Here is an 11,414-nt window from a genome sequence, read left to right as displayed (position 1 = left end):
AGCAGCGTATAAATGTGCAGGAAGCAGACACTCCGCAGGGAGAGCAGCGTATAAATGTGCAGGAAGCAGACACTCCGCAGGGAGAGCAGCGTATAAATGTGCAGGAAGCAGACACTCCGCAGGGAGAGCAGCGTATAAATGTGCAGGAAGCGGACACTCCGCAGGGAGAGCAGTGTATAAATGTGCAGGAAGCGGACACTCCGCAGGGAGAGCAGTGTATAAATGTGCAGGAAGCGGACACTCCGCAGGGAGAGCAGCGTATAAATGTGCAGGAAGCGGACACTCCGCAGGGAGAGCAGTGTATAAATGTGCAGGAAGTGGACACTCCGCAGGGAGAGCAGCGTATAAATGTGCAGGAAGCGGACACTCCGCAGGGAGAGCAGCGTATGAATGTGCAGGAAGCAGACACTCCGCAGGGAGAGCAGCGTATAAATGTGCAGGAAGCAGACACTCCGCAGGGAGAGCAGCGTATAAATGTGCAGGAAGCGGACACTCCGCAGGGAGAGCAGCGTATGAATGTGCAGGAAGTGGACACTCCGCAGGGAGAGCAGCGTATAAATGTGCAGGAAGCGGACACTCCGCAGGGAGAGCAGTGTATAAATGTGCAGGAAGCGGACACTCCGCAGGGAGAGCAGCGTATGAATGTGCAGGAAGCAGACACTCCGCAGGGAGAGCAGCGTATAAATGTGCAGGAAGCGGACACTCCGCAGGGAGAGCAGCGTATAAATGTGCAGGAAGCGGACACTCCGCAGGGAGAGCAGCGTATGAATGTGCAGGAAGCGGACACTCCGCAGGGAGAGCAGCGTATAAATGTGCAGGAAGCGGACACTCCGCAGGGAGAGCAGCGTATAAATGTGCAGGAAGGTGACACTCCGCAGGGAGAGCAGTGTATAAATGTGCAGGAAGCGGACACTCCGCAGGGAGAGCAGCGTATAAATGTGCAGGAAGGTGACACTCCGCAGGGAGAGCAGTGTATAAATGTGCAGGAAGCGGACACTCCGCAGGGAGAGCAGTGTATAAATGTGCAGGAAGCGGACACTCCGCAGGGAGAGCAGCGTATAAATGTGCAGGAAGTGGACACTCCGCAGGGAGAGCAGCGTATAAATGTGCAGGAAGCAGACACTCCGCAGGGAGAGCAGCGTATAAATGTGCAGGAAGCAGACACTCCGCAGGGAGAGCAGCGTATAAATGTGCAGGAAGCGGACACTCCGCAGGGAGAGCAGCGTATAAATGTGCAGGAAGCGGACACTCCGCAGGGAGAGCAGCGTATAAATGTGCAGGAAGTGGACACTCCGCAGGGAGAGCAGCGTATAAATGTGCAGGAAGCGGACACTCCGCAGGGAGAGCAGCGTATAAATGTGCAGGAAGCAGACACTCCGCAGGGAGAGCAGTGTATAAATGTGCAGGAAGTGGACACTCCGCAGGGAGAGCAGCGTATAAATGTGCAGGAAGCGGACACTCCGCAGGGAGAGCAGCGTATAAATGTGCAGGAAGGTGACACTCCGCAGGGAGAGCAGCGTATAAATGTGCAGGAAGCGGACACTCCGCAGGGAGAGCAGCGTATAAATGTGCAGGAAGGTGACACTCCGCAGGGAGAGCAGCGTATAAATGTGCAGGAAGCAGACACTCCGCAGGGAGAGCAGCGTATGAATGTGCAGGAAGCGGACACTCCGCAGGGAGAGCAGCGTATAAATGTGCAGGAAGTGGACACTCCGCAGGGAGAGCAGCGTATAAATGTGCAGGAAGCGGACACTCCGCAGGGAGAGCAGCGTATAAATGTGCAGGAAGCGGACACTCCGCAGGGAGAGCAGTGTATAAATGTGCAGGAAGCAGACACTCCGCAGGGAGAGCAGCGTATAAATGTGCAGGAAGCAGACACTCCGCAGGGAGAGCAGCGTATAAATGTGCAGGAAGCGGACACTCCGCAGGGAGAGCAGCGTATGAATGTGCAGGAAGCGGACACTCCGCAGGGAGAGCAGCGTATGAATGTGCAGGAAGCGGACACTCCGCAGGGAGAGCAGTGTATAAATGTGCAGGAAGCGGACACTCCGCAGGGAGAGCAGCGTATAAATGTGCAGGAAGCGGACACTCCGCAGGGAGAGCAGCGTATAAATGTGCAGGAAGTGGACACTCCGCAGGGAGAGCAGCGTATAAATGTGCAGGAAGCAGACACTCCGCAGGGAGAGCAGCGTATAAATGTGCAGGAAGCGGACACTCCGCAGGGAGAGCAGCGTATAAATGTGCAGGAAGCGGACACTCCGCAGGGAGAGCAGTGTATAAATGTGCAGGAAGCGGACACTCCGCAGGGAGAGCAGCGTATAAATGTGCAGGAAGCAGACACTCCGCAGGGAGAGCAGCGTATGAATGTGCAGGAAGCAGACACTCCGCAGGGAGAGCAGCGTATGAATGTGCAGGAAGCTGACACTCCGCAGGGAGAGCAGCGTATGAATGTGCAGGAAGCTGACACTCCGCAGGGAGAGCAGCGTATAAATGTGCAGGGAGAGCAGCGTATGAATGTGCATAAGGGTGACACTCCGCAGGGTAGAATGGAGTATTAATGTGCAGGGAGGGCGGAGTATTAGCGTGCAAGAAGCAGACACTCCGCAGGGTGAGGTGAGTATTAATGTGCTGGGTGAGCTGAGTATTAATGTGCAGGAACCTAACACTCAGCAGGGAGTGAGAGATAAGTATTAATGTGCAGGAGAAGCTGACACTCAGCTGGGCGAGTATTAACGTGTAGGAAGCTGAAAAGGGAGAGAGAGCCGAGTATTAACGCACAGGAAGCTGATGCTCAGCAGGGAGAGACGAGTATTAACGTACAGGGTGAGTTCAGCGCCCCCATGTGGAGGGGACAGTATAGTGATGCTGACTCACACACCGTCAATATTGACTTAGTATTATAAAATATTACACACTGCTACTTCCTGACGCACTGTAACCTTGTTATACACACACACGCACACACACTGTGTACAATGTTATCAGCAACCCGTGTGTGTGCGGAACCATCCACTCCTTCTGCTATTCTGTGTGAATACACCACACCCTGTCTTTAATTGGTATGTTAAATTGAACTATCCAGCTAATGTGTAAATCAGAGGGGCGTGTTGCTGGGACGACTGGATTTATATAGTGGGAATATCTCTGGGGACGGCACAGCCCTGTGTTGTATGTATATCTTTCTATAGCACCCACCGTGTACTCAGCGCTTTACAATAGAGACAATGCAGTACAGGCAATTATTATACAATAAGTGCAACAAATCAGATCTGACAATAGGAAAGGAAATCTCTGCCCTGAGACCGCGGCGGATTTGGAATCCGCCGCCCCGCGGCACTTAGCTGTAGCGGCCGCCTCTTTGCTCCCGCCCCGCTCCCCCTTCTGAATCGGACGTCTTGCTCTTTACTCTCATCCTAACTTCATTGCCACTACCCTCACCCACCTCTCGCTGCCACCTCCGCCACGCTTCTTCGGGTCAAGGACGTTTGGCCGGTGCTGCGTCGCCAGTCGCCGCCGGAAAAACTCGCCACTCGACGTGCCGCTGCTTCTTCACATTTCTTCTCCACCGCCATCTTTATGTCCCGGCCGCCGCTCCTAATGTGAATGCGCCCGCTAAGGAGGACACAGCGCGCGCGCCCCCCCTCCCTCTTTACGGCGGGCGCACTGAGTGTCCTGCTTCGCTCACATTAGGAGCGGAGGCCGGGACATTTAAAAATGGCGGTGGAGAGGAATGTGAAGAGGTGAGTTTTCCCGGCGGTGACTTGGTCGCGGCTAAACTCCCCATTCCGCGCCTCCTCTATTATTAATATTTGCTTTGTCCTCACTTCTTTTCAAACTACACGTTTCCCTCTACCAGCCTCATTATGTCTCTAACCCTATTCATATATCTCCATCTCTCCTTCCTTCTCCACTTCTCAGCTCACATGAACTCCCTTCCTACCTGCGCCCTCTGTCACTACACAGCTATTCCCCTGCACTAAAACACCCCCCCACACTAAAACACCCCCCCACACTAAAACACTCCCCTACAAATCCTCCTCACACATTCTCTATCCATGCTTCTCCTTGCTTCTGGGGATCTCTCTCCCAATCCTGGCCCCTGCCTCATTTCTACATGCTCTCGTCCTCGCCCACCGCATGCAATGTGTACTCCTCACAGTATAAGTCCCTCTAATCTTATACCCTGAGGTATACTGTCACTCTCCCTCCTCTCTCCCATTCTCCTGTGCCCAGAGCCATCTTAACTATATTAGGGGTCCCCGGGCAGAGCAGTGCATGGGGTCCGGCCTACACTGTTGCTCCCAGCCTCCCACGCGCTCACTAGCAGCAGCAGGCACCGGAAGTGCTGCACTGCTAGGCTGCGAGCGGTTGTGACGAGAGCCGGGGAGCCAGAGAGCGAGCGGAGCCGGGGTGCCGGGCGGGCGGAGAGCGAGCGGAGACGGGCTGCTGGGCGGGCGGAGAGCGAGCTGAGTCGGGGTGCCGGGCGGGGGGAGAGCGAGCGGAGCCAGTGTGCCGGGCAGGCGGAGCCGGGGTGCCGGGCGGGCGGAGAGCGAGCGGAGCCGGGGTGCCGGGCGGGCGGAGAGCGAGCGGAGCCGGGGTGCCGGGCGGGGAGAGAGTGAGCTGAGCCGGGGTGCCAGGCGGGGGGAGAGCGAGTGGAGCCGGGGTGCCAGGCAGGGGGAGAGCGAGCGGAGCCGGGGTGCCGGGCGGGGTGAGAATGAGTAGGGTTGCCAGGTGGCTTGTCCAAAAATACTGGACACAATGGTGAAAGGTGCGACGCGCGCGAGAATCGTTGGTGGGGAAGAATGTTATTTATAAATGACCTGACTGTTATGTAATTTGTTCTAAATTTCACGCCAAGTATTCACCAATTTTCACAAATTTATATTCTATTTCGTAACAAATCTGGGGAGGAGTCTTGGGAGGGAGCACCCTTCCGAGGATTGTTTTAGGAAATATAATATGAAATCGTGCAAATTAGTGCATGATTGGAGTGAAATTTGGAACTGTTACGCCGGTGCTGCCCGCAGACCAGACCCGTCCCTTATACTGAGGTGGGGACGTATAGGAACACACACCCGCAGCAGAAGGAGCGTGTCCGGAGTGTGGTGAATTAGGCGTTGCCAGGACAGGTGGTGTTTGCTAGCAATACTTGCCGGTACCGGTTAAAGAAGTTCCGTAGTCGTAGTCCAAGCCGGGTTCGAGGGGTATCAGAGTGAGCGTTGTTCAAGGAGTGCCGAGATCGAGAGCCAGAGGAGGTAGTCGTACGAGCTGCGTCAGAACCTGTGAAAACACTAAGAGAATCCTGAAGTACTTCCATACAGAGACTATGTCGAGCAAAGACTGAGAGCAGAGAGGAGCTAGATAAAGCAGGAAGGTCCAATTAGGAACGGAGGCGGGACAGCAAGAGCTACAGGGAGACACTGCAGATTGGTACAGGCATAACAGGCCAGGTGAGACTTGTTGGTAACCTGAGTATGCCCGTGCGGCTTGCAGGGGCGGAGCCTGAGGTCCGGGGGACGGGAAGAAGAGTGTGCAAACTGAGCGCGCTCCGTAACGTGTGTACGCGTGTGGACCGAGCCAGTGTATGGTGCAGGTGTGCGCACGGGAGGGCATGGGCACGCCCGGCGCTGAGCAGAGGAATCGCCGAGGGAAGTGAGTGCTCTGTGTGGGGAGCACGGAGAACGCCGATTCCTGACAGTACCCCCCTCTTCAGGAACGGCCTCAGGACGGTCCATGAACGGTTTCTCTGGAAACCTTTTCCTGAAGGACTTAAGAAGGGCCGGGGCATGAATGTCCTTTACCCAGGATCTCTCTTCAGGGCCAAAGCCCTTCCACTGCACGAAGAACTGGAGCTGGCCCCTGGATAGGCGAGAATCCAAAAGAGAGTGAACTTCGTATTCCTCGTTATTTTGGACAGTAATGTGGTCCGGTTTACGAGTCTGATCCGGAAAGAAGTGACTGGTGATAAATGGTTTTAAGAGGGATACATGAAAGACATTGGGAATCTTCATACTGGGTGGTAGTTGGAGCCGGAATGCCACAGGATTGATTTGTTCACTAATAGGGAAGGGACCCAGGAACTTAGGTGCCAATTTTGGAGATGGTACCTTGAGGCGGATATTCTTAGAGGAGAGCCATACCAAATCCCCTGGCTTGTAACTGGGTGCCGAACGACGATGACGATCGGCCTGTAGTTTCGATCTGCGGGAGGAGTCGAGAAGGGTAGACTGAATCCTAGACCATGCGGTTTGGAGGGCAGTAATGCGTTCATCTACGGCTGGAACTCCAGAAGGGATGTTGGAGATGGGTAGGCAGGGGGGGTGGAACCCATAATTTATAAAGAAGGGCGACTCCCGGATGGCTTCATTTTTAGCAGAATTGACAGCGTACTCTGCCCAATGAAGGAGTTGAGCCCAATCATCCTGGGAATCGGATATGAAACATCTCAGGTATTTCTCCAGGGATTGATTGATTCTCTCTGTTTGTCAATTGGGCTGTGGATGATAGGCGGAAGGGAAAGAAGAAGAGATGCCCAATCTCTTGGTGAAAGTTCTCCAAAATTTGGATACAAATTGAGAACCTCTGTCAGAAACAATGGACGAAGGAATCCCATGAATCCGGAAAATCTGCTCCGTAAAGATATCAGCAAGGGTGGGGGATGAGGGTACTCCCTTAAGTGGAATAAAATGGGACATCTTTGAGAACCTGTCCACGACCACCAAGATAGTGTTCATTCCTCTGGACCTGGGCAACTCCACGATGAAGTCCATCGAAATGTTGGACCAGGGGCGGTCGGGAACTGGAAGAGGTAACAGAAAACCCTGAGGCTTTTGACGGAGAATCTTGCTTTGAGCGCACGTGGGACAGGTGCGGGTAAACTCCAGAATATCTTGAGACATCCTTGGCCACCATAAATTCCGACGAATGAGATCAGTAGTCTTCTTAAAACCTGGATGACCTGCAGATTTAGAGAAGTGACCCCAAGACAGGACCTCTGGAACAAATTTGGAGGGTACAAAGAGTTTGTTGTCGGGAACGACCAAGTCCTTGGGAATGCGTCTCTGGGAGTGCAAAATCTTGTCAAGATTCTTGAAAGTAGACGTGGCGAGAATCTTCTCTTGTGGAAGGATGGTCTCCAGAGGTTCCTCTGGTCTCTCTTCAGAAGAATGTATTCGGGAGAGTGTGTCTGCCTTTACGTTCTTGGTCCCGGGGATATAGGAAAGGTGAAAATCGAATCGAGAAAAAAAAAGAGCCCAACGAGCCTGTCGTGGACCAAGGCGTTGAGCATTTTCTATGTAAAGAAGGTTCTTGTGGTCCGTGAGAATAGTAAACGGCTCTTTCGACCCCTCCAGCAGGTGTCTCCACTCTTGAAGAGCCATCTTCACGTCCTGAAGTTCCCTATTACCCACGTCATAGTTCCTCTCGGCAGATGAGAATTTCTTGGAAAAATATGCACAGGGATGTAACTTATCTTGAGGCGTGGGTCTCTGAGAAAGAACGGCTCCAGCGCCGCAATCAGAAGCGTCAACCTCTAGGACGAAAGGAAGTTCAATGTTGGGATGACGGAGAATAGGTGCGGATATAAAAGCTTCCTTGAGTGTCTCGAAGGCGGAGATGGCCTGATATGACCAAGCAGAAGGATCAGCTCCTTTTTGGCTCCTGCCACCTCCCGATTGGCTGAATTACACAGCAGCAATCAATCAGAAGCTGCCCGGCCCCCTAGCAGCAGCAGCCCTGCTCTATCCCATGTCCGGTATTATCTCTCATATTATACCGGAGAGGGTAACCAAATACCGAACACCTGGCAACCCTAAGAGCGAGCCGGGGGGGGGGGGGTAGAGCATTGGTGGGCACACATGGGCCGGGTGCGTGGGCCCCCCCTATTCTGTGGGGCCCCCGGGCAACTGCCCCGTGTGCCATACGTTAAGACGGCCCTGCCTGTGCCCTTTGGAATGCTCGCTCCCTTTCTAACAAGTTCCTCTCTGTACATGACTTCTTTCTCTCTCACTCCCTGCTCCTATTTGCTATAACTGAGACCTGGCTCACTCAGTCTGACTCTGCTCTGGACGCTGCCCTGTCTTATGGTGGCCTTTCTTTCTCCCACACTCCGTGCCCTGGTGGCAGGGGTGGAGGCGTGGGGCTCCTGCTGTCCTCTCTCTGCCGTTACCGAACCCTCCCTATTCCCCCCTGTAGGCGATGCTTGCAGAGATGAAGACGGGAGACTTGCTTTGGGAAAAAGAACGTCGGCCTTTACTCAGCCGAAGTTCAGCAACCTAAATTTCAGCTTCCCCAGCGATAAAAGTCCTAATTACCAAGTGTCCCGATGCATCTGGGACATGTACATATGGCCTGCACACACTGGTGTCCCTTTGCACGCACTTTTGCTCTACACACACCAGGGAGAGACAAACACTTTTTCCTTTCCTGTCTTAAACCCTTGCTAGGCTTAGCGGGGCTCCTTAGTAGTCCTGCCTTCCTCCAGGCAGGGATTAAGCATTACGTGGCCAACACCCAACAGCTCTAGCTATTGTTAACAAGCTTTCCCATGCTACACTCCCTCTTTCTTCCTTTCTTTTCCTGTCCAGATCTCCTCTCCCTGTCCACGTGGCGGCCATCTATCGCCCACCTACCTCTACTCATCGCCTTTCTGTCTCTCTCAATTTGAATCCTGGCTCTCTTTCTTTCACTCCTCTAGCTCAACCTTCTCTTCTCCTTGGGGACTTAGAGTTCCATATCGATGACCCCTCTCTCCCTCATGCTTCTCCAAAGGACTGCAGCCAGCCCCCACAAGGACGCCCACTTCTACCTGGACCGTGTTTTCACAAAAAAAAAACTTTTCTCTCTTTGATTTCTCCTTTCCCCCTTTCCTCTCTCATCTCCTTTTCTCTCGCTCATTTCTCCACCTCAATCTACCCCATTTCCCTCTCTTGATTCACATACCACTCTTTCTCTCCTGCTCTCGCCCTTCTAACCCCAGACCCTGGCTATACTGCCACACGCGCATGCAGCGTTCCCCCACTCGTTCCTCTGGAGGAAATCTCACGCTCTGGCAGACTTCCTTCACTACAAATGTATCCTATCCTGTTTCAACTCTGCCCTCTCCCAGGCTAAACACACGCCAGCAGGGCCGCCGACAGAGGGGGACAGAAAGTACAGGTGTCCCGGGCCTGGAGGCTGCTTGGCCCGGCCGGCGCTACAAGTTGGGCCCGACCTCTGGCCAGGCCCGGCTGCCGGCTCTCCATCAGCTGCCTGCAGGCCTCTTCGTCTGTCTGTCCCCCGCCGAGCTTCCAACGCTGACGGCGCGCAACGGGCCTCTGACGTCAATACGCTGGAATGAAGCTTCCGGTGCACGCGAGCATGGTAGGCCCTGCGCGCGCTGACATCGGAAGCTCGGTGTCGGACAGAGTGAGGGAGAAGCCTGCAGGCAACTGTTGGAGAGCCGGGCAAGAGGTCGGGCCCAACTTGCAGGGCTGGCCAGGCCCCCAGCAGACACCGGGCCCTGGACCATCCACAAGGTAAGTGTATATTTTATATGTTATCTGCTGGGGTGGGAGTTTATATGCACTGGTTTTTTTTTATGTACTTGGGCTTTTTTGTTATATGCATTGGGTTTTTTATTTATATGTATTTTTATATTGTGAAAGCGTAGAAATAATATCAATGAGTCAAGGGTTCAAAGTATCAACGTGAGTTTATTGCACCAAGGTACAAATGAGAGAAAGAATTCAACATGAACTCAGGCCTCTGAAAACATATTGCTTGGCATCACATTTTTATACATTTCAAAATGAGTAATAAGCCCCTTAAAGCTGCAGTTCAGTCAATATCCTGCATGTGTGTTTTTTAATAAATCAGTTCTGTAGTAAGAAAAAATACTTTTAGCATTTTCTGTTTTTAAAAAAACAACTTTGAAAGACCAATTTTCTTGTATTCTATTTTAACAGCCATTTACTAAGGCACAGCCCCTTCATGTCCTGTCACAAGCCCTGGCACACCCCTTTGTCAGCCCTGCCCTCCCTCTAGCACATGTCAGTGCAGGAGTGCTCATGAATATTCATGAGCTTCCACTGACGGACAGAAGCAGAAAAAAAAACCAGATCCCTTCACTAATGATGTCACCAAATTTCGCCGATCAATACATGGAGAATGAATTGACCTGCAGCTATACAGTTCTTTAGGTAATTAGAGATTGCCCACATGAAACTATTGACGTAAAAAAATTAAAAAAATTAAAAAAAGACTGAACTGCAGCTTTAAGGGGGCTGGCTTAGAAATAAAAAAACAATATGATGACTTATATAAAAATCCTTATTCATACATAAATATGCTTCGTAAGCTATACTTTATCCTATATATTCCACCGCAATGTTGGCCTCTTAACCTCCTGACTTAATGAGTAAACCTCTTAGCCCTTTGGGTGTAGCTGCCAGATAAGGGAAGCGGAGGTCAGCAATATGTGACTTTGCTGGAAACACTCTTACAAATGCAATTATTTCAATTTCAATTTAGGAATTATGCAAGGGCTAGTCACAGCCAGGAGTGATGCTCTGCAGCATATCAAACATACTGTACACAAATAAACAGATACACATATATAAAAGCAAATACTGGTGATGATAGTCTGTCTTCATATAGCCTGAAATGAAGAAAATCGGGGCTCCACGGATTTGCTCAACAAACTAATTTATTGCCAATAGACTTGACGTTTCGGCTACACAGGCCTTTCTCAGAAGCAGAAATGGCATAATGCCTGTGTGGCCGAAACGTTAAGTCTATTGGCAATAAATTAGTTTGTTGAGCAAATCCGTGGAGCCCTGATTTTCTTCATTTCGTTAACCCTGGATTGACACAGAGAATCCTGAACCAGGAGCACCGGTAGTTGTATCCCCTTTCATTTTTTATTAGTGTGCAGCATTTATTTATCTTTCCACTTCATATAGCTTGAGCCACACACCTTATCTCAATCTTCACAATATATATTGGGGCTTTTTCATATGTATTGTTTTTTTATATGTATTGGAAGGAGTGGGGGAATTTGTCAATATGTATTGGGGGGAGTGGGGGTATTTGTCAATATGTATTGGGGGGAGTGGGGGTATTTGTCAATATGTATTGGGCGGTGTTTTTTTTTTTATATATATATATATGTATTGGGAGTGGGGTTTTTTGGTATGTATTTTGTTGGGAGGGGGGTTGAGTAAAAGTGGGGTAATTGACGGAAGATGGGGGCGAGTGACAGGAGAGAGGGGGTGAGGGAGGGAGTGAGTGTGTGAGTAAAAGAGGGAGTAAGAGTGAGACGAAGGGAAGAAAAAAACATGGGAAGAAGGGGGGAAATAGAGGGGGCTCGTGAAATGGGGGTGGGGGGCTCACAATACCATGACATGGGGGGGGGGGCCCAGACGTAACACTAGTCC

The sequence above is a fragment of the Ascaphus truei genome, chromosome 17, assembly GCF_040206685.1.
Source record: "Ascaphus truei isolate aAscTru1 chromosome 17, aAscTru1.hap1, whole genome shotgun sequence".
In the NCBI taxonomy this organism is placed as follows: domain Eukaryota; kingdom Metazoa; phylum Chordata; class Amphibia; order Anura; family Ascaphidae; genus Ascaphus; species Ascaphus truei.
The sequence above is the reverse complement of the archived record's forward strand: the minus strand, read 5'-3'. Positions refer to the sequence as shown.